Source organism: Mirounga angustirostris, unplaced genomic scaffold (genome assembly GCF_029215605.1).
Source record: "Mirounga angustirostris isolate CCGP_5_RB_7025 unplaced genomic scaffold, mMirAng1.0.hap1 SCAF_6, whole genome shotgun sequence".
NCBI classification, from domain to species: Eukaryota; Metazoa; Chordata; class Mammalia; order Carnivora; family Phocidae; genus Mirounga; species Mirounga angustirostris.
This window is the reverse complement of record NW_026991714.1, coordinates 117,745,915-117,769,097: the sequence shown is the minus strand read 5'-3', so window position 1 is coordinate 117,769,097 and position 23,183 is coordinate 117,745,915. Positions and strand designations below refer to the sequence as shown.

The 23,183-nt window shown below is 48.1% G+C and overlaps 2 long non-coding RNA genes across 2 annotated transcripts; both read left to right on the top strand.

Moving 5' to 3' along the window:
- The first annotated feature begins 6,141 nt into the window (after positions 1–6,141).
- LOC129045898 (uncharacterized) lies at positions 6,142–11,258 on the top strand. Its single transcript, XR_008506372.2, has 4 exons — positions 6,142–6,220; positions 8,609–8,709; positions 10,409–10,468; positions 11,047–11,258. It is a non-coding gene; the product is annotated as an uncharacterized LOC129045898 (long non-coding RNA).
- Positions 11,259–11,871: 613 nt separating this feature from the next.
- Positions 11,872–12,419, top strand: LOC129045897 (uncharacterized). Its single transcript, XR_008506371.2, has 3 exons — positions 11,872–11,965; positions 12,062–12,098; positions 12,382–12,419. It is a non-coding gene; the product is annotated as an uncharacterized LOC129045897 (long non-coding RNA).
- Positions 12,420–23,183: the final 10,764 nt, after the last annotated feature.

Below are 23,183 nucleotides of genomic sequence, written 5' to 3'. Positions count from 1 at the left end.
TGATTTATTTCCCATTGTTTACTAACCTTCAGTTTCTCAATAGTTCTTTTTAGTTTGGTAAACATTGCTTGGAGGAACTTGTTATTCTCTTTTGTAGTCTGATTAGAGTAGAACATAACACTAACTCCCTTTGTGTACTGGTAAAACTGCATAACAAATGACAGCAAAATGTTGCAGGGTTTTTAAATTAGCTAATGCAGTGGAGACAACAAAGACTTTGTCCAGCTTTGATTGTATTTGAATTCAGATTTCAAGCGGCCACAAATTCAATGCATTCTTTAACTTGACAAGCTTCTAGAAACTACTGACATTCATAATCAACATTCTGTGCTAACACAGAAATAAAACCAGCTTCAATGCAGACCCTTTCCAGTCATAGTGTCTTTGGTCTCTTGAACCACCATTTTTACTTTTTCATTCTTTTTAAAGATTTTATTTATTTATTTGACAGAGAGAGCTCAAAGAAGGGGAGCTGCTGAGGGAGAGAGAGAAGCAGACTCCCTGCTGAGGAGGGAGCCTAATGAGGCGCTCAATCCCAGGACCTGGGGAACACTACCTGAGCTGAAGGCAGACCCTTAACTGACTGAGCCACCCAGGCGCCCCTTGAACGACGGTTTTTGATCTTTCAACTTTAACAGTGCCAGTAAAAACATTCTTTTATTCCATTACTGCCAATAACTAAGTAATTTTCCTTATAAGACACTTATTATAACAAACTTATATAAAGATATAGATTGTTAAAAAAACAAAATTCAGCTGAGTAAATTTTAAAGATCTTATTTATTGGCTTTATTCAATGATTAATGAATCTGGCAACATCCCTTCTAGCAGACAGAAGGGAGCTCTGAGGCACTGTACAAAATGAAAGACTTTTCTAGGCAGAAGGGAGCAGGAACAAAGACGTTATACTAGCAAAAAGTGGATTGGCTATGGCAAGGTCACTTTCCTTTAGGAGATGGCAGGGGTCTATCAGGCTGATTACCCCTTTAGTGCTGATCAGGTAGTTCCTGATTGACTGGTTTGAGATTCCATTTTGGAAAGAGTCAAAACTGTAATTAAATTAAGTCTAAGTCTGGTGACTGGGACTTAGCATACGTGACTCCATTTGGGGGCCTGCTGTCTTGTTTTAACAAAGAAACAGATTTGATGGAGAGGCATTTCTTGGAATGAGAGCCACTGGCTCTAGGTAAAAAACCCTTTTTGTAAATTATGCTCTAACCTAAAATCTCGGTATCTGTTTGACTTCATTGGCTCAATTTAACCAGACAAAAAAAATGGCAAAGGGAAATTTGACTGTGGCATACAAATGTTTTAAACCTATATTTTGGGATGCCTAGGTGGCTCAATTGGTTAAGCGTCTGCCTTCGGCTCAGGTCATGATCCCGGGGTCCTGGGATCGAGTCCCGCATCAGGCCCCTTGCTTAGCAGCGAGCCTGCTTCTTCCTCTGCCTCTGCCTGCAACTCCCCCTGCTTGCGTTCACTCTCTCTCTGACAAATGAATAAATAAATAAAATCGTAAAAAAAACACCCAAAAAATCCCTGTTTCTATCACCGAACAATTCTGACCTCCCAGTCTAAGAAAGCTATCTCTCTCCGCCATCACCCTCTACATCTCAGCTGCTTTATGTGTCTTCACTGCACCTGTCAATCAGTACTTGAAATATTGTACCATCTATTTCTTTTTCCAACTCATTGCCCTCACCGTGATGTCAGCCACTGGAGGCAGGAGCTTTGCATGGCCTGGTTCAGAGCCCCCAGTTCCTAGAACTGGGGTGAGATTCAAAATGTGTGTTGAGGGACACCTGGGTGGCTCAGGTCATGATCCCAGGGTCCTGGGATGGAGTCCCACATCAGGCTCCCTGCTCAGCAGGGAGACTGCTTCTCTCTCTGCCTGCCATTCACCCTGCTTATGCGCGCTATCTGACAAATAAATAAATAAAATCCTTAAAAAAAAGGGGGGGGGAAAGGTGTGTTGAATTATTAAATAGATATCAAGTTAATTATATTAGAATGAAAATACTTTGAAAAGTTGTAAAATCAAATTGTAATTTTTTTTTTAAGTAAGTAAACTCTACCCCCAAGGTGCAGCTCAAACTCATGACCCCCAAGAGCAAGAGTTTCATGATCTACCAATTGAGACAGTCAGGAACCTCTATAACTTATTTTAAAAAGCATGGCACACATATACATGTATAGTGATACCACCTTTTTGACAATTGGCGCCCTAGTGAAAATAAAAAGTACACTTACTGACTCAAAATATCTAGGGGTGCCCAGCTGGCTCAGCCTGTAGAGTATGTGACTCTTGATCTTGGGGTTGTGAGTTCGAGCCCCACATTGGGCATAGAGTTTACTTAAAAAAAATAAAAATGAAATTGGGGTGCCTGGCTGGTTCAGTTGGTAGAGAATGCAATTCTTGATCTCAGGGTTGTGAGTTCAAGCTGCTCATTGGGCACCGAAATTACTTTTAAAAAGTTTTTTAATATCTAAATATTATTATCTGCATAAAAATCACACACACACACCCCAAAGAGAAATATATATATAGTTTTTAATTTTTAAAGATGTATTTTAGGGGCACCTGAGTGGCTCAGGCGGTTAAGTGTCTGCCTTCAGCTTAGGTCATGATCCCAGGGTCCTGCGATCGAGCCCCATGTCAGGCTCTCTGCTCAACAGGGAGCCTGCTTCTCCCTCTCCCTCTGCCTGCCTCTCCCCCTGCTTGTGCTCTCTCTCTCTGTCAAATAAATAAATATTTTTATAAAAATAAAGATGTATTTTATTTATTTGAGAGAAAGAGAGAGCACGCATGGGGGGCGGGGGCGCCAAAGGGAGAGGAAGAGAAACAATCTCAAGCAGACTCCCCACTGAGCATGGGTCCAATGCGGGGCTCCATCCCATGACCCATGAGATCATGACCCGAGCTGAAACCAAGAGCTATCGCTCAACCGACTAAGCCACCCAGGCGCCCTGAATTGTACACTTTAAATGGGGTAATTGCTTGGTAGGTAAATCATTTCTCAACAGAACTGTTTTAAAATCATATTAAAAATAAATCACGTGCACAGTTTAATGTGGAGAGTGGTGGTTAAGAGCCAGCTCTGGGGCTAGATAGCCACTTCCAGCTGTGTAGTCTAGAGCTTCACTTAACCATTCACCTCATTTCCTCATCCTGAAATCAGGAGATGAATCCTCTCCAGATAGGTTGTTGTTAGGATGAGTTAACACATGGAAAGTGCTGGAAAACAGCCTGCCAGGTAGCAAGCACTCACTTAAGCTGCTCTTGTGGATGAAGCTGCTGTCACAAGAAAGAGAGGTACTAGTGCCCTTAAAGGGGTCACAGCCTGAGGAGCAGACACATCAACAGAGAATCTCCTTATGTGCTTAGTGGTGGCCTGTGTGAAGGGGTGACCTAAGATAGGGAACTCTGAAATATGTTGTGTGTGAGTGACAACGGGAAGTTGGGGTGTTTTGTTTTGTTTTGGTTTTGGATTTTATTTATTTATTTGAGAGAGAAAGCAGCGGGGAGGGACAGGGGGCTCTGGGATCATGACCTGAGCTGAAGGCAGACACTTAACCAACTTAGCCACCCAGGTGCCCCTTAAGTGATCTCTACACCCTACGTGGGGCTCGAACTCACAACCCCAAGATCAAGAGTCCTACTGACTGAGCCAGCCAGGCACCTGGGAATGATTTTTTTGGAAGTTGTTGACTGTCAAGTACCCCCAGGAAGTGACGAGGAGGCGTGTCCACGAGATACTTCGATTACAAGGTCGAGAGCTGAGAAATCTGGTTTCTGAGACACGCATAGTAGTTGGGCAAGTATGCTAAGGGACCTGTGGGTAGGAGGAAAGCATTACTGAGGTAAAACAGAAACAACAAAGAGTCAATGAGAAGTGACGTCGCCTGACCTAAGTTCAGTGAACAGTTTCCGCCTCTCTCCTTCTGCACAGGTCTTCAGCCTCATATCTCGCCCTTGTTTGAAGCCCTCCCCAAGTCCAAGGTCCCCTGCCGGCTTTCTGGCCTCACTCCATGCAGCTCGCCTCCTCCTGGCCGGTTCCCCAGGCCGCCCTGCTCTTGGCTTCCTCCTCCCTGGCCTGCTCTGGGCTCGGCAGCTGTGCGGTCCCTTCACTTCAGCTACCCTTCAGACTCTAGCGTCCCAGTTACCAAAGACCACAACTTCCCGAAGACCATGACAATCACCGGGGCACCAACGTACGAACTGATGGACAAAAACTCCGGCAAGATTTAAGGAGTCACGACCTTTACAGGGCAAAGAGGAGATTGAGCCGCTGCGCATGCGTAATAGGGCGGCTGCTTGACAAACGCGCGGTTGAACCCGAGCAGCCAATCCGCGTGAGGAGGGATGACAGAAAAGCCCCGCCCACGCTGCCTGGGCCTTCGCCCCACAGGCGGCTTCACCCGCGAACCCGCCTCAACAGCCATCTCTTAGCGCTGATTGGCTGGAGGCCACCATGGTTCTATTCTGATTGACTGTTTCTCGGTCCTTTGCGCGAAGGGGGAGGGTGGTAGTGGATGGCCTCTTGGAAGGGGCGTCATAGAAGCGAAGTAGTGATTTCTGGAGGCGGGAGTCGGCCAAAGGGAGTCAGGCTTTTACTACACACTCCTGAAGGGAGTGGCTGCCACCGAGACCCATCTTTCCCCCTTCGTGAGACAGCCGCCCCCTCATCGTTTCCGTATCCCCTCTTCCTCAGAAGGCACTTAGAATCCGCAGCGAAGGGCCCCCTCCTCCTGCCTTCCTAACGCACAAGAGACAGCAAGGCCTAAAAGTGAGCCCTCAGACCGCCGCTACCGTTCAGATGGCCGCCCTTGCACCCTAACACCCGCTACCCTCCTCTCACAGTCTTTCTCTCCCACCCCTGCCCCCCATCATCAAAGGGAGTGAGCCCCAGATCTGTGTGCCCCAGACCAGTAGGAGCCCAGCTCTCTGAACACACAGAGGGGGACCTGCTGAAAATGCAGAGAGAGGGGAAGAAGAGTAGGCGGACTCCTGAGGGACTGAGGGAGATGGAGCACAGGAAGTGGGTCCAGGTGGGAATTCAATATGTATTTCTCATAGGGATGAAACATTGGAGACAACTGGGAGAAACCTGAGACCAGAGATCACCTCTCCCCTCAGGAATGGGGGGTCTTTTCCCTCCTCTACCAGACCCCCTCAAAACAGACAATCTCAGCCTTCTACTGATGCTGATATTCAGTCCTTCTTGGAAGGTAGGGAAAAAACACATTATGCTCCCACTATGTGCCAGGCAAGATACTAGCCACTTCCCTTTTATTTTACCTCTGGTCAATCTTAGACAATTCCTGTTTTATTACCTTTCCTCAGGGAAGTTAATGACTTTGAGGATGAGTCTCTGTTTTTCACAGAGCAATAATTGGTGCTTGCGGAAGGGAAAAGCACAGTTTGGGAGTGTGAGGAGGTGTGGCAGTGACTGACATGAGCAGAGGCAGGATCTTGGGCATCAGGGCTGATTTTCAGGTGGCCACTCTTGGCAGCAGACTTCCCTCCTTCCACACAAGGTCCTTTGTATCCTTTGCAACACTGACTCCAGAAGGGGAAGAAAGAGTTCAGACTGGATCTTTCAGTTTTCTCACTCTCAACTTTTAATACCTCTGGGCTGTCATCTGCACCCACCCAACTAAGTCTGGCTCTCCATCACCCACTCTTCCCAGCCTTCCATCACCCCAAGTTTTGATTTCCCTGTAAGCCTCAGTGCCTTTTACCCAGATCTCCCATTTGGAAGATAAGAAATCAGACCTATGGGGCGCCTGGGTGGCTCAGTCGCTTAAGTGTCTGCCTTCGGCTCAAGTCATGATCCTGGAGTCCCAGGATCAAGCCCACCTTTGCATCGGGCTCCCTGCTCAGCGGGGAGTCTGCTTCTCCCTCTGCTCCTCATCCTGCTCATGTTCTCTCTAAAATAAATAAGATCTTTAAAAAAAGAAAGAGAGAGAGAAAGAAGGAAGGGAAGGAAGGAAGGAAGAGAGAGAGAAAGAAAAAAGAAAAAGAAAAAGAAATCAGACCCAAATGGATGGCTCCAGAGATTCTGACGAGGAATGCATGTCCAAGAAGCAGGGCAAGCAGCCAGCCCTCCTTGAAAGTGATTTCCTGAAAACAGCCTTCACCACCAGTCCAACCTCTCAGGAATTATACTTTGAGAGAGCAGTTGTTCATCCTAAACGCTCCTAACAAATGAAAGGACAGGTTAGTAAACACTTCTTTTTTTTTTTTTTAACACTTCTTAATATACCAAACATCTAAAGGTTTCGACACCCAGTTTCATGACCATGTGTAAGTACTGGTTTTAATATCTAAGAAGATAAATTCACTAACCTGGGAACTGACTTCGCACCACTTCCAGTGTAGAAGGCATTGCTGCCTGCCACTGAGTGAATGGCCAGCCTTTGAGGCCCCTCAGAGGGGATAGATGCACTCTTCCAGCCATCGTGCGACCTACACCTACCACCAGTTTGGGCAAGAAGAAGAGATGAGGTGGTGACTTACCATTGTGCTTGCAGAAATCACACACAGGTAGCTGGGCTCCCTCTCGCTGGTTTTGCACCAGGCTCAACCTATCCCCCTACCTTGGACCAGTGTCAATACCACCAGGCTCAGGTGAAGTTTTCTTTCTACCTGTTAAAGATGACACTGTCTCATGGGGATGGGGATGGGAGTGGAGGATCCCTGACAAGGGAAGAAGCTGCAGGGCAGAGCAAAGATGCTTTTGGAGAAGGGGATCTGAGGTCCTTTTCCTACTTCCTGGAGACCTCCCAAAGCAAAGAGGGTCCTTGGGACCTAAAAGGTCACTTTTTTACGAATGGCTGCTTTAGGGCTGCTTCTTCCTCACTGTAGCCTGACAGGGCAGAAGAACTCAGCTGAAGGGTCTGATCACTTGGGCTGAGACCCCCTTCCACTACCAAGGCAAAATGTGGCCTTGAGCAAGACCTTTCTCCTCTCTGGAATGTGGTTTCTCCGTGGGGAGGGGGGCTCGCTACTGACGACCCCCTTTCTCTTATGCTGCAGATCTCTGTGTGTGCATATCAGGGCCATTCCCAGCTACAGTTACAGTGAACTGAGCAGCATGATCAGATGTCATCGTCACCACAAGCATTCAGAGTAGGCTCGGTCATGGTTCCTACTTTATGGATGAATAAATAGGAAGAGAGTAAATTAGTTGCTCAAATGCACATAGCAAGTAACTAACAGAGCCTGGATTTGATTTCAAAGTATGTGCAATTAATGGTTCTTCTGAATCTGGAGGTTAATGAACTTTCCTCGCACCAGGCCTAGGAGACATTCAGTCCACAAATACATATTGAGGGCTGATCATGGAGCAGCCCCAAACCCCCCGCAGAACCTACACCCCAAACCTCAAATGTCAGTCCTGTCATTATTCCATTTTAGAGGAGAGGAAACTGAGGCTCAGAATGATGAAGGAGCTCCCTGAGCTTACCCAGGGAGTAAATGGCAGGTTAGGCTTAAACTCTAGCTCTTCCTGGCCCCAGAGCCCCTGGACTTGAACTCCACAGAAACTGAATCTTGAAGGCAGGGAGCACCATGGAAGGTTTTCATGAGAAGGTGTAACGTGTTTATACTAGGAATGTCCTCCCCTTTCCTACTCCCCCTTCCTCCCCACCCTGCCTTTCAAGGCTTTGTTTTGCCCCCTGATCCCCAGCACTGGGAGCCTCCAGTGGCTTCTTGTCCTCATTGACTCAACAATCCAATCACAGTAGATTTATTGGTGTCTGTAACTGGCCATTGGGAATAAGGGAGGCAACAGTCCTGCCTTCAGCTGATCACCATCTAGTGGTAAAAGCAACAAAGAGAGGAACTGGGGAGGGACAACAGAATGGAGAGGCCTGGGCTCATCCAGAACCAAGGACACAGACCAAAAGCATTGTGGTGGAGTGAGGCACGAAAGGGGGGTTTGGCCAGAAGCCTGTGAGGCAGATATGGCGGTCTGCAGAGGGAAGCAACCCACTATTCAGCCTGGGGCTGGCAGTCCTCCTTCTGGACCACCCCTCCCCCACACTCTGGAGCAGGCAGGAAACCAGGGTCTGGGCCAGGGTGGTTTCTCATCCTAGCCATCAGTTTCCTTGGGCCAAGTGGGTGTCAGGCCTGGTCAGAGGGTGGGGAATCCTGAAGAAGCCATCAGTCCCAGCCATGCCCCTCAATAAACACCCAGTCCAGGGAAAAGCAATGGGACCACTGAGCAAATGGAGCCTCAAGGTCAGTCCCTGACTCCTAGTCGACTCAGCTGTCCCCAGGACACCCCACCCCCACCACTGGCACAAGAACCCAGAAACATCCTGTCCCCCTTTCAGCAACCCTCTGGACTCCCCCTTTAGGATCTAGGTGAGCTAAAGAAGCTGAAAGCACCTTCTCCTCAAGAAAAAGGTCTGAGGCCCACCCCATCCCTCTCCCACCACCACCTTAGCCTCTGATGGCCCCAGGGCCCCCAGGAGCTCAGCTCTGCACTGGGTGTGGCAGGGCAAGCTGTCTCAAGAGCTCATGGGGGAGTGGGGGGGGGAAGGGGAGGAGAAGGAGCTACTGGAATCTCAAGGAATCCGACCAGTTCCCTCCTGCCTGCAGGTATTGTTGCCCTGGGCGGAGCTGCTGGGTTTAAAGAGCCAGAACCCACCTGGGCTGAACACAGCCCCAGCAGCCTCTCTAGATCTGCATCCGTCTCTCAGGTGAGCAAGTGTCCGCTAGGACTTCAGGGCTGCTAAGGGGAAGGATGGGGGAAGAAGGGTGAAGGGTGGAGGGGGTACCAGTCTGAGGGAGGGGTGGTGGGTGCCCAGGTATTCTCAGTAACAGGGTGCATGTTTGAGGGTTTTGAGGATTGGAGGCCGTTTGCTCTGTGACCACTATCATATAGGCAGTGGGATGGTGGGGGGGGGGGGCGGCTAGGAAACAGGAGCCCACCTTTGGAGTTGCAACCCTCATGACTCAGGAATCCCAGGGTTGTGAGAGGGGATGAGTGCAAAGGAGGGCCAGCTTCCAAGACTGCTAAAAGCCGACCAACTCCCACATTCAGAAGCTGCACATTACTAGTCCCTCCCGTCTAGGGCAAAAGGACCCATGTATGTATGTATGTATGTATCTATCTATCTATCTATCTATCTATCTATCAACTTGGCTTTATTAAGCGATTCATGAATCAGGCAGCATCCCATTTAGCAAGTAGAGAGGGCTATGTATTTTTTTTTTTAAGATTTTATTTATTTATTTGACAGACAGAGACACAGCGAGAGAGGGAACACAAGCAGGGAAGTGGGAGAGGGAGAAGCAGGCTTCCCGCCAAGCAGGGAGCCCGACGCGGGGCTCAATCCCAGGACCCTGAGATCATGACCTGAGCCGAAGGCAGACGCTCAACGACTGAGCCACCCAGGAGCCCCTGTATTTATTTATTGTAACACATTTCATTACTTACTATGTGCTAGGCATTATTCTTAGGCTTCACATGTAGTAATTCATTTAATTCAATCATAACCTTATGCCATTGATATTAATTGTCCTCGTTTTACAGGACACTGAAGCACTGAGAGGTGAAGTAACCCACTGAGTCACACAGCTGTTAGGTGGTTTTGAGGGGATTAGAGTTCCAGCCAGCTGGGCCCAGCAGATAATTACGGGGGGGGGGGGGTGCGGGACTTCAGTTTGCAAGAGCTGATAGTCTCTAAGCTTGCCTGCAGCTAACAACATGCAGAAAGCTGGCAGGGGTCTTATCTCAAGGAAACAGCCACCCTATAGGAACTAGTTCTTAGGGACCTGGATAGTTCCCACCCTGAGGAGAAAGAAAGGAGCAGTGTTCCTTCCGCCCACCAGGCAGTTTCCTGCTGTGGGATTTGGGGCTGCCTTGGAGCAGGATCCCTGGTTGAGGCTGGGGTGGGAGGCCCTCACATACTTTCACTACCACCTTTCCCCTCCTCAGCTGCTCAGCCCTGGGTGTGCTCGCCCTTTGCAGAGACTATCTTGGAATTCATCCTGATATCGCCCGAGGCCCAGACCTTTGGGAACAATAGCTCAGGGTGCCTCTTAGCCTTTTGAGTGGGGTTAAGGAACCAAAGCCTGAGTTAGAACAGTAGCCGTGCTCCTCTGACCAATGGTCAGGCTTCTGATTAAAGACTTGAACAAAGACTTCAACAAATCACTTACTAGGTGTGAGCATTGTTCGAAGTACTTAACTAGTATTAACTCAATCCATGTAACTCCAGTAGGCATTTGCTATTATCATCTCTAGATGAGGAAACAGAAATCAGTAACTTTCCCAAGACCACTTCATAAACCAAGTGCACCCTTGGGATTTGTGCCCTGGCTCTTTGCCCCAGGCACTGTGAACCTTGGGCAGGTCCTGGCTGTCTGACCCCAGCCCGCCCCCTTCCCCTGCAGCCCTGCTCTGCAGCTGTATCATGAAGAGAGTGACCCGGGCCCTTCTCCTCACACTGGCAGGTGAGTCCTCCCAGAAGTGAACCTGCTGCCACTCACCCTCCCCCCAAGGCAGCGAAAACCAGGGCAGCATCTCCCAAAGGGGGCCTGGTGTTGAACAAATGTATATTCATTTAAACTGTCAATTTAAAGAGTGACACTAAGGAGATAATAGTACAGAGAGGAAGTGGATATTGCAAAAGTTGTCCTAAATAATTGAACGTTCGAAAACAGTAACCATCTGTTGGCATAAAGAGAGAAGCATTCCCTATTCCCTGTCAGGGCATTAGCCAGGATCTGTGTAGGAAGCTTCTCAGAAGAGGGTAAAAAGATACCAACACACCATTCCATTTCGAATGCAAGAAAGACTAGCAGGAAGCCTGAGAAATGGCAGGAAGGGCTGAGGGGGAGTGGCAAAGGCTATGGGGTGAGAGACAAAATCCCAGGGCTATTTGGGGCTGGGGAAGGTGTGAGGGTCCCCCCGCCAACCTGCCCACCCAGGAGGCTGGTCTGGGCTGAGGACATACCTCCTGATTCATTATGAGACCAGTGTCATGAATTAATACCCGTTGATACCCGATCCCTCTGCTTTTCCCACCCAGGCCTGCCTGCCTTGGAAGCCAATGACCTGGTTGGTGAGTGAGGCCCCAGACTGCCCTGCTCCTGCTGCCCCACATTTTCCCTCTAAGACCCCACATCTTCCCTCTAAGACCCCACATCCTGCCTCCTGGTTCTGGTTCTTATTTTTTCCCCCCCACTTCCTGCAGATAAAGACAGTCCCTTCTACTATGGTAAGAGCTGATCTCCCTCATCCTCCACCCCCTACCTTTGCCTATCCTGGACCGCTTTGCTAGAGCTTGGTGAGGGCTAATGAGAAAAGAGGGGCAGGATGGGGCTGGGACTGGGGATTACAGAGTCGGCATGGTCTATGAAAAGAGCAAGAGGCCAATATGCAACATGGTCTTGGGAGAACTTCATTCCAGCAAGGAGGGAAGATACCCACAGGATATTTAGGAAGATTTCTGGGGAAGGGGCTGGAGGCCGTTGGGCCCCCAGGTATCTCACCTAATCTTCCTTCCACTCTCTCACTTGCCTTCCCCAGCACCCGCTCCTTGTTGCTCGACAGTCCCCAGCAGCTTTTCTCTTCCTCTGCCTGGCACTGTCCTCCAGTGTCCCTACACACCCCCCTCTCCCCCCAGCCTCAGCGCAAATGCCACCTTTCAGAAAAGCCTTCCTTGATCAAAAAGCCTTCCAACTCCCTTCTTTTTCTGTGCTCTTCTGCTTATTTTTTCTTCCTAGTGCTGTTCCCACCAGCTATTATACCGCTTGTCTTTCTTGTTGCCTGAACTGTAAGTGCATCTGCACAAGCAGGTGATCATAAATACCTTTTGAGTGAGTGAGTGGGGCGGAGCCGGGCTGGTGCCCGCTTACTCTCTGCTCCCCCAGACTGGGAAAGCCTGCAGCTGGGCGGGATGATTTTTGGAGGGCTCCTGTGCATCGCTGGAATCCTGATAGCCCTGAGTGAGTGGTGGGGCTCGCAGGCCGGGCCCGGGGGGAGGCGGTGGGGTGGCCCAGGTGCCCCAGGTTCTTTGCACTGACCAGCTCTTCCTCCCACAGGTGGAAAGTGCAAGTGCAAGTACAGTCAGAAGCACAGGTGAGACAGGGCCCCCACTGTATGCCCCGGGAGCAGAGCACACCTATTTGGGGGTAAAGTCCTGCAATTTAGAGCAAGAGGACAGCCCCTTGGCTGCTGCCTGGGCTTGCAGTGGGGTTTGTTATTCACTGATAATAGAAAGCTATAACCTTTGGTATTGTTTAAAGTGACAGGGGAAGAATAGCAAGCAAGTGTGCCCCCTGGGGAGGGAGCACCAGGCGTCCTCCTGGGGGATACAGAACAGAAGGTCTGGGGATGCTAACTTGATGTGTTCCTTTCTTAGCCCCTTACCTGAGAAGGCCATTCCACTCATCACTCCAGGTAAGATGGGCTTCTTTGAGGGGCTTCCAGGCCCTCAGGCAGGGTGGCCATAGTATTTGAGCATTATTAAATGCCTTGCGTAATGCTGTCGTAAGCCAGCCCACCCTTGGGGTTTCTGGAGGCTGAGGGGGTTGCCTTTGTAGTGACCATGTCTGTGAGGACCTGACTCCCATTCTCTCTTCAGGCTCTGCCAGTACCTGCTGAGCACAGGACCAGCTTCGTGGCATTCTTGGTACCAGCTCCCATGCTGTTCTCTCCCCACCTGGGGGCCTTACCCTCCATGATGGCCTTTCTCCCCCAGGGTGGGCCCTTAAGCTCCCTTCTGATCAGGAGGCTGTCCAAAGCTTATTTCTAAATTAAACTGTCTTATCCCTCCCTCCAGTGTCTTGTGAATGAGTCTTTCTGTAGGTCTGATCAGGGATGGGCAGGCTGGGCAGGGACTCCGACGTCTTGCTCGGGAATGCTCAGGCCCCTCAGTGGCTGGTGGCGAGGGGGTCCTGTGGATTGCTAATGCTTCTTGTGGCCACATGTCTGTCCTGAGGGCTATTCCCAGCATGCTCCCCACTTTGAAAACCTGATAATTGGTCTTCTGCCCCCTTGCCTCATCCATACCCCATGCAAGATACCTCAATGTTATATCAAAGGACCTTACAATTTCCACACCTTGTGTAGAGACCCTAGAAGTCCCAGTGAGCCAGGTACCCATGACATTCTCTAACCTCGAATGATCCCCAGGGCCTCACCCTCCACTAAGAGGCCACCTCACTCAGTGAATGCTCTCTATCATTCACACAGCTCAGGAAATGAAGCAATTCCTTCATTGACCCATCCCAATAAAACCCTATATAACCCTCAGACAAACCCATGGGCTCTGCCTACCCTAGATAATATCCTATGAGCCACATCCCAAGAAGCCTGCATCTTAGAACCAAAGACCATCCATACACATCTAGGTTCCCCAATATACCCAAAGTCCACTCCTGGAACACCTCACTTGAAAGATCCCTACATGTACAGGGTAAGGCTGGGGAATTGCCTCTCCCACCTCGTCAGCCTGTCTGTCCTGCAGCCTTATCCATTATGCCATCCTCTATAGTCCAAGACAGAAGGAACTAAGTAAGGTGCCTTCAGTCCAGCTCCTGTTCCCTGCATCGACCCTGGTGTGGCAGCAGGCTGAAGTAGCAGAGATCTCCCCTGTCCCTGCCAGACAGTGATGCACAGTCTGGGGTGCACCAGATCTGCGGTGACGGGACAGCCATGTTGGTGCATCTAATGGTGCACTGCTCCAGACCCTCCCCCTCTTCTCAGGGTGGGGCCGCATCCTGTGGAAATCATGTGTCCTAGACTTCAGGCCCCAGACTTGTAGACTTGGGTTAGGAGGCCAGAGCAGGGGAGTCTGAAAGGTGAACCCTTCCTCCCATGGGTTGGCAGCCCATCCCAGGCCCTGAGGTCTCAAAATGAGATTCATAGGTCTGCTTAGGGCCCTTGAAACAGGACACATGAGGTGGCGGGGGGGGGGGGGGTCCAAGGCGGGACCAGAGCTGCAGCAAGAAGTCCAGGAACCTGAGTGAGACTTGAGACACCTGGCTGAAAGTGCGGCCCCTGTCTAAGTGGATGACAGGGTGGCAGGGAGCCGTGGAGGTTGGTGGCTGCGCCACGCTTATCACCCACCGGGACCGATCCTATAAGGCCCTTAAAGCCCCAGGATTCTGAGCCGATGCATCCTGTGAAGAAGAAACGAGTGTATTTCCGCAGCGGGCGTGCATGGGCAGCCATGGGTGATGTGATCGGGTTAAGAGGTGACATCTGAGCTGAATCCTCAAAGGTGAATGATTATAGGAGCCCGCTGCACAGACACCTTTCCTGGTAGAGAGAATAGCGCTTGCAATCGGCCTTTTGAGGACCAGAGAAAAATCAGCATGAGTGGAACATCAGCGAGGAAATCAAAGTAGAGACAGATGCGGCCACTGCAGGGAGAACCCCTGCCCCCTCCTGAGCTGGGAATTGGGGGCCCCCCGAGGCCCCATGGGAGGCGGGAGCAGGAGGAAGGCAGGAGACCACTGGGCGCGGAGCCCAGAAGCACCCTCCACCGAGTCAGAGCCGCCTGAAGGCAGCTTCCAAACTCGCTTTTCCGGCCTGGAGACTAGGCTGCATGTGCCTCTCCTCCTTGGACACAGGAGGACGCTGGTGCAAATGGATTGCATCTGAGAAGTAAAAATGAGCTCCACTGGGGCGCCTGGGTGGCTCAGTTCGTTGGGCAACTGCCTTCGGCTCAGGTCATGATCCTGGAGTCCCTGGATCGAGTCCCGCATTGGGCTCCCTGCTCGGCGGGGAGTCTGCTTCTCCCTCTGACCCTCCCCCCTCTCATGTGCTTGCTCTCTCTCATTCTCTCTCTCTCAAATATATAAAATCTTTAAAAAAAAAAAAATGAGCTCCACTTAGGAAAGCAAAGTCTGGCCGTTTGTCCCTGGGGCTGGAGTGGCAGACACGAAGTGACATTTGTCAGAATGCCACCTTCTGAGTGACCGAAACTGCTTTTTTTTTTTTTTTAAGTTGGTTTATTTAAGCAATCTCAAAAACCCACCGTGGAGCTCGAACTCAGCGGGAGATCAAGAATGGCATGCTCTACCCACTGAGCCAGGCAGGCTCAGTGGGACCTAAGCCACTTCGACCCAAGATTCAGCGATTCCGACCTGGGCGCCCGTTCTGGTTAGAGGGTTTCTGGACACAACATTCCACATCCATCTTAACGTTTTAGTTCCCTGGCTCCACCTCGCGGTGGACCCAGTCCCAGTCCTGCTGTACCTTCAGCCTACGAAACACAGCTTTTTTCCAATTTCGTCTGAACAACCTGCACAGTTCACTCAAGTCCTATAAGCAACCACTCTGGGGTGAAGGACCCCATGACCCCTACGCCCCCAACATGTGGGACTCCCTCATTGCCCAGCATCAGTGAGCCTGACTTTGTCCAATTACAGGCTAGTACCTAGTAGTTTAGGCTGATGCTGCCTGTCCAAGGCTGGGGCAAGGGGCTCTTGGAGGACATCCGGGGTCTGGATTAATCATGGGTAGAAGAAGTCAGGGAATGTGATGGGAGGTAGAGGGCACCATGCAGGTCGGAGTCCATGTTAGCCTGTGAGTTTGGCAGCTGGGCCCTGGAGTTGGGCTGCTGATTCCCAAGAAAAACAAGTCCTGCCCCCACCTCCCCTTCCTACTCCCCATTTCAACCACCACCCCCTTGGTAAGGAGAGGGAAAGGTAGCCATAGGATGAGAGGAGTCTCTGCCCAGGCTTCCCTGTGTGGAAGAGTCCCCTTCCCTGGGCCTATTTCTCCTTGGAGGAGCGTGGCTTTACTCACAATTCCCTCCTTTTTTTGCCGCCTCCCAGAGAAAGGGTTGCCCAGGAAAGAATCTGAGAGCAAAGGGTAATTTCTACTCAATTGAACACTTAATATGTGAAGGTCACTATTAAAAACACTTCCTGTTAACTCAATTTTCCCAGCAGCTTATAGGATGGGAACTTTGTATTATTCCATCTGCGCATAGGAGACCAAGGTTCTCAGAGGTTCTTGCAGGTCATCTTGCTCCTAAGCTGTTTCTGAAGGACTGGGCTACCTTGCCTTTCTGGTATTTATCACTATCTGAGAAATAACCCAGTAACTGTGCCTGCTTGGAGACTATCTATATCCCTTCCCATTTATGTATGTGTATATGTATGTAGGTGTGTGTGTGTATATTTATTTTTTATGTAAGCTCTATGCCCAACGTGGTGCTTGAACTCACGACCTGGAGATCAAGAGTTGCATGCTCCAGCTGCCTGCTTGGCTCAGCTGGAAGAGCGTGAGACTCTTGATCTTGGAGTCATGAGTTTGAGCCCCAGGTTGGGTATTGAGATCACTTATATAAACTTAAAAAAAAAAAAAAAGTTTTATGCTCTACCCAGTAAGCCAGTCAGGCACCCCTTCCCCATTTTTAAATTTAAATAATTTTCTTTTCTTTTTTTTAATTAATTAATTTATTTATTTTAGGGAGAGAAAGAGAGCAAGTGGGTGCAAGAGGGAGGGGCAGAGGGAAAGAACCTTCAAGGAGACTCCCTGCTGAAAGTGGAGCCCACCTCAGGGCTTGATCCCACAACCCATGAGATCATGGGTTGAGCCGAAACAAAGAGTCGGACACTTAGCCAACTGAGCCATCCAGGTGCCCCATCTTACTTTTTTCTGATTGCAAACATCTTTCATGCTTATTACAGAAAAGTTGAACATTACAGAGATATCTCACTTAGCTAAATCAGTTTTTAACCCAGCACCCAGAAATAATCAATGTAAAAGTTTGATGTAATACTCTATAACTGTTATATATAAATAACATTTATTTATATATATGGTTGTTGTTACATGAATCAATAGTTCGTTATTTTGTATTGCTTAGTAGTCCTCTGAGCGCTTTTAAAATAAGGGCCTACTAGCTTAAGAAAAAGTTGTAAGTTTTGTTCTAAGACTTGTGGCTTAAACATTATAATATTTTTGTTTCCCAGAAGGTAGCAGCACCTTACCCTTTTTTTTTTTTTTAGGTTTTATTTTTAAGTAATCTCTACACCCAATGTGGGGCTCAAACTTGTAACCCTGAGATCAAGAGTCACATGCTCTACTGACTGAGCCAGCCAGGCGCCCCTTATCCTCAATTTTTCTGTAAAATGCGCTATAAGAAGTAAGGGCCAACAGCTAACACAAGGGAATATGACTAGAGCCATCTGGGTGGATCACTGGTTCGGTCCTATGCCTGGCTCTGTAGAGGGATTTATTACTCAAGTCTCAACCCAGCCATCAGAGGAATATTCTTAAGGCAAGATCAGATCAGCTCTGCTCAAAATGAACCAAAGATACCCTATTTATCTTAAGGAAAAACCCCCTTAACATGGCCTATAGGCCCTACTTCTGACCACAGGCCTTACAACATGCCATCTTCACCCACCCTCCTCTTCTACACTTGCCCTGCTCCTGGATGCGGTCTGAACACAGCATAGGCTCCAGCCTCAGCCTTAAGGCACTACACTTCCTTCCCTCCGGGGCCATTGTCCCAGTTCCCAGCATCCCTGCATTACCAATTCCCTTCCTTTAGGCCCTTGTTAGGAGGCCTCCTGGCCACTTACAACTGCACCATCATTTGTCCTTCTCATCACTGTATCACTGTTTGCTGCTGCTTCTTTGTATTCAGTCCTAATTCTCATACTGTTCGTTTTTTATTGATTTGTTACGGTCTCCCACCCCAACATTCGAATTGGTGCCTACAGAATTTTCTGAGTTTGGTTCACAGTTTTGGCTCTTCTCGAATTGCCATTTTATGGTTTCCATTGAGTACATCTTGGCCATTTTGAGCTTCTTGTGTTCTCAGGGTAATTTTTAAAAATCTCGCTGCATTCCTGCCACCATCCCCTCATAGATGATAATAGCACATGGGTCTTACAGTTATCCTATGCCTCTGATAAATGTACACAATATCTGTACTCTATCAAAAATATCCAGGCATAAAAGACAAACTGACACCAGACAACATAAACACAGAGAAAGAAGATGCAGACATTGGAATGATCAGACCAATACTTTCAACTATGACTAATATGTTCAAGGAATGAGATATGTGGAGATTCTCAGAAAAAAACTCAATGTATGCACTGTGGGTTAAGCTGTGTACTTCAAAAGGTATGTTCAAGTTTTAACCCACAGTACCTGGGACTATGACCTTATTTGGAAACAGGGCTTCTGCAGATATAATCATTTTAAGATGGGGTCATACTGGATTAGGTTGGGTCCTAATTCAATGACTGGTGTCCTTGTAAGAAGAAGAAAATTTGGACACAGGTAGAAGGCCATGTGACAACAGAGACAGAGATGGGAATGATGCAGCTGCAAGCCAAGGAACACCGTTTGCTGGGAACCATGGAAGCTAGAAAGAGGCATAGAAGGATTCTTCCTTGGAACTTCAGAGGGAGCATGGCCTTGCTAACACCTTGATTTTGACTTCTCACCTCCAGAACTGTGGAAAAATTAAAGTTTTTGCAATACGTAAAAAAAAAAATCAAGTGGAAATTTTAGAACTATGGAAGTGTTTTCTTTTTTTAAGTTTATTTATAATCTCTAGACTCAACATGGGGCTCGAACTCATAAGCCCGAGATCAAGAGCCGCATGCTCCATCAACTGAGCCAGCCAGATGCCCTAACAATCAGTATTTTAAGGGAGAAATAGCGAAAGCTTTCTCTCTGAAATTGATAATAAGACAAGGAGGTCCTCTGGCCCCAACTTTGTTCAGCGTCACATTTTTTTTTCAGCATCACAGTTCTTTTTTAAAGATTTTTTATTTTATTTTATTTTATTGAGAGAGAGAGAGAGAGAGCATGAGAGAGGAGGGTCAGAGAGAGAAACAGACCCCGAGAGAGAACATGAGAGAGGAGGGTCAGAGAGAGAAACAGACCCCCTGCTGAGCAGGGAGCCGGATGCGGGACTCGATCCTGGGACTCCAGGATCATGACCTGAGCCGAAGGCAGTCGCTTAACCAACTGAGCCACCCAGGCGCCCCAGCATCATAGTTCTAATGATAAAAAACAAACTTCGATCTAAGAGCAGGTAACAAGGCAAGAATAAAGTATATAAAGATTAGAAAGAAAAATTATCATTATTTGCAAACAGCATGTTTTTTATGTAGAAAATCTACATTAAATTAGCATAGATAAGTGAATTTAGCAAGGCCATGATCAATATAAAAATCCATAGTATTAGGACGCCTGGGTGGCTCAGATGGTTAAGCATCTGCCTTTGGCTCAGGTCATGATCCCGGGGTCCTGGGAGAGAGCCCCACATCGGGCTCCTGGCTCAGCAGGGAGTCTGCTTCTCCCTCTCCCTCTGCCTCTCCCCCTGCTCATGCTGTCTCAAATGAATAAATAAATAAAATAATTAAAAAAACCCATAGTATTTCAGGACTCTGTTGAGCTTCAGCCCTGTGTCAGGCTCCGCGCTCAGCGGGGAGTCTGCTTGAGATTCTTTCACCCTCTCCTTCTGCCTCCCACCCCCGTGCTCTCTCTCTAAAATCATTCTTTAAAAAAAAATCTATTTTAGTATTTCTTTTTTTTTAAGATTTTATTTCTTGGGCGCCTGGGTGGCTCAGTCGTTAAGCGTCTGCCTTCAGCTCAGGTCATGATCCCAGGGTCCTGGGATCGAGCCCAGCATCGAGCTCCCTGCTCGGCGGGAAGCCTGCTTCTCCCTCTCCCACTCCCCCTGCTTGTGTCCCCTCTCTCTCGCTGTGTTTCTGTCAAATGAATAAAATCTTTAAAAAAAAAAAAAAGATTTTCTTTATTTGACAGAGAGAGGTAGCAAGAGCAGGAACACAAGCAGTGGGAGTGGGAGAGGGAGAAGCAGGCTTCCTGCCGAGCAGGGAGCCCGAAGCGGGTATCGATCCCAAGGACCCTGGGATCATGACTTGAGCCGAAGGCAGACGCTCAACGACTAAGCCACCCAGGCGCCCCTATTATAGTATTTCTTGAGGCACCTGGCTGGCTCAGTTGGTAAAGTATGCAATTTTTTTTTTTTAAGATTATTTATTTATTAGAGAGAGAGAGAGCACTAACAGGGGGAGCAGCAGAGGCAGAGGGAGAAGCAGGCTCCCCACCAAGCAGGGAGCCCGATGCGGGGCTCAATCCCAGGACCCTGGGATCATGACCTGAGCGAAGGCAGACGCTTAATGGACTGAGCCACCCAGGTGCCCTAAAGCATGCAATTCTTGATCTTGGGGCTGTGAGTTCAAATACCACACTGGGTGCAGAGTTTACTTTAAAAAAAAAATCCATAGTATTTCTTTCTTTCTTTTTCTTTCTTCTTTCTTTCTTTCTTCTTTCTTTCTTTCTTTCTTTCTTTCTTTCTTTCTTTCTTTCTTTCTTTCTTTCTTTCTTTCTTTTCTTTCTTTCTTTCTTTTCTTTCTTTTCTTCCTTCCTTCCTCCCTCCCTCCCTCCCTCCCTCCCTCCCTCTCTCTCTCTCTTTCTTTCTTTCTTTCTTTTTTTTTTAATCCTAAGAAGTCCCAGCAACAAAGTCTCAGCAAATCACATCAAAAACACCGTGTAAAATATAATATCTGGAAACAAACCTCATGAAATATATGCAAGAAATTTTACACAAAAACTAAAAACAAAACTGAGATGCCTTATGACTTGATGCATCTGCCAACATTCCAGAGCATGGGTGGTATTAGTGAAGAGTGAGCTCGTAGCTTCAGGAGCTGCTTTTTGAATAGTAAATAGCCCTGTGATGCAGGAGACATGGCCTTGATTCATAATACTCAGGGTCTAAGCTGTGACTGTTCACTGAGACTTGTCAGAGACACCACACAAAACCCATTTGTGATCACAGATACCTCCACAATGGGGCCTACTCTGTCCTTTGCAGCAGATGGCAGGGCAGCTTGCAGAACCCCGGCAGCCTTCTGGTCACCTAAAAATTAGGTAGGAGCAGTATTTTCATGTGTAAAATAAGCTTTCTCCAAAATCCAAAATGTCTTACTAAAAACCTGCCTCTTAGTGATGCAGTATCTTGACATTTACTTTGGAGGAAATGTCCCAGTTCTGCCCAAGGCCAAAGACTGGTCAACATTTCCTGCAAAGACTCAGATTGTACATACATGAGGATAATGTTAGGCTTTGTGGCCACACGGTCTCTGATGAAACTACCCATCTCTCTGCCAGTGTAGCACAAGAGTAGCCACCAGACAAAACGAATGGGCATGGCTGTGTACCAAGAAAACGTTTACAAAAAACAGGCAGCAGGCCAGATTTGGCCCTAGGACCCTAGTTGGCCCATCCTTACCCAAGATTATTAGACCCTAAAGACTTCCCTGATGTGGCAGAGCCCTGAATTCTTCCTCCCTCTAGCACACACATGTCCTCCTAAGGCATCCAGAGTACTCGCTGCTTTCTCCCCAACGAACCCAATGAGGAGGTCATCAACACAGTGATCATGGCAAGGTGATCAGTGTCTCTTTAGACTACTGTAACACAGCAGGAGTTACCAGAGCCCTGGAGAAAGACAGGGAATGTGTTCTAACATCCATGTTATGAGAAGGTAAAATATTTTTAAATCTCCTCCTTGATGCTGATTGAAGAGAATGTATTCACTAGGTCAGGAGCTTCTCAAGTGCTGGAGACTTATTGATTTGTAACTGGCAAGGGCACCACATTAAGTGCTGAGCTGTGTGGAGGCAATTACTTGGTTAAGGTCCTGGTCTTCTGCTATCCTCTACCAGAATTCAGCTGATGAACCAGACAAGCAAATTAAAAGGGCATTTGCTTGCCTTTTTAGTCTATGAGCATGGCCCAAACCTCAGACATGGCACTTCTCCTTATTCATGGTCTTGAATGGGTAACACCATTTGAGAGGCCAAGGGACTTGGCCTTTTCTACCATTATAGCTCTTACTTCACAAGCCAAGGATCTAGTGTGTGTGTTCTGTCAACTGCCTAGTGCCCCTTTATACTAATTCACTCAGGGAGATAACCTGAGGGGTCTGCAAACCTATTTGACCTACAGTGAAATGAACTTCACCTGGGAATCCATTTGTCACCTGGCCTTCTCATGTTCCCACACTACCAGAGATCTTGATTTTCAATTAGCTTTCTGCTCATACAGCCAGAGTAATAGCTGGGAGGAGAAAGCTGAGACCTTGTAGCTGTGCCTATGTGTGGCCCCTGGGCAGACAGAGGTCTATTAGCCTTCACCACAGATCTGGCCAGGCGAAGCCCTTATACTGCCTTTTGGGCTTTACTGTCTGCCACCATCCAGTCTCTGCTTTTCTGTTATCCTTTTATCCCGATTTTCTTGTACTGCCAACCACAGCTGAGAATTTCCACTAAACTTAAAATGCCGGAGCATGTCACTAGGACATTCCTTTATCAAATTAGAAGCATCTTGGGCACCTGGGTGGCTCAGATGGTTAAGCGTCTGCCTTCGGCTCAGGTCATGATCCCAGAGTCCTGGGATCGAGTCCTGCATCAGGCTCCCTGCTCCTTGGGAGCCTGCTTCTCCCTCTGCCTCTCTGTCATGAATAAATAAAATCTTTAAAAAAAAAAAAAAAATTAGAAGCAACCTTGTGCCCTTCAACAGGAACTTTTTTAAGTTTAAGTAATCACTACACCCAACATGAGGCTCAAACTCACGACCCCAAGATCAAGGGATATATGCTCTTCTGATTGAGCCCGCCAGGCGCGCCTTGACAGAACATTTTTAGCTGGTTTTTCCCACCTCTTATGCTAAATCCTACCATGCCCACCTGAGTCTGATGACCCCTTTCTCAATATCCAGCATCCCTCCCTCCTGTAGTTCACGATCTCCATTCCATAGTGGGGCATCTCCGTTGTGTCATGCTAAGTCCTGACCCTAGTTTTCTGTAACATAAAAATCAGCAAAGTTTTCTTGAACGTGCTAGATAGCAAATATTTTAGGTTTTGTAGGCTGACGCATATTTGAGATTTTCAGTATTTTTTACTGATGTAACTCAAAAATTTTAAGTACAATGTTTTATAGTGCTCAAGTCTACTAAGAATGGAATTCATTTGAGGAGTTGTTTTCCACTGGGGTTCCCAGACATTAGATCAATTCATCTGTAAAAAACCATTCTCATTCTTAGGTCACAGACCATGTAAAAACAGGTAGGCTGGATTTGCTGGGTGGTTTGCCCATCCTTCTATTAACAGTACGTGGAGCAGACTTTGACGAGGCAGACCTCATCTT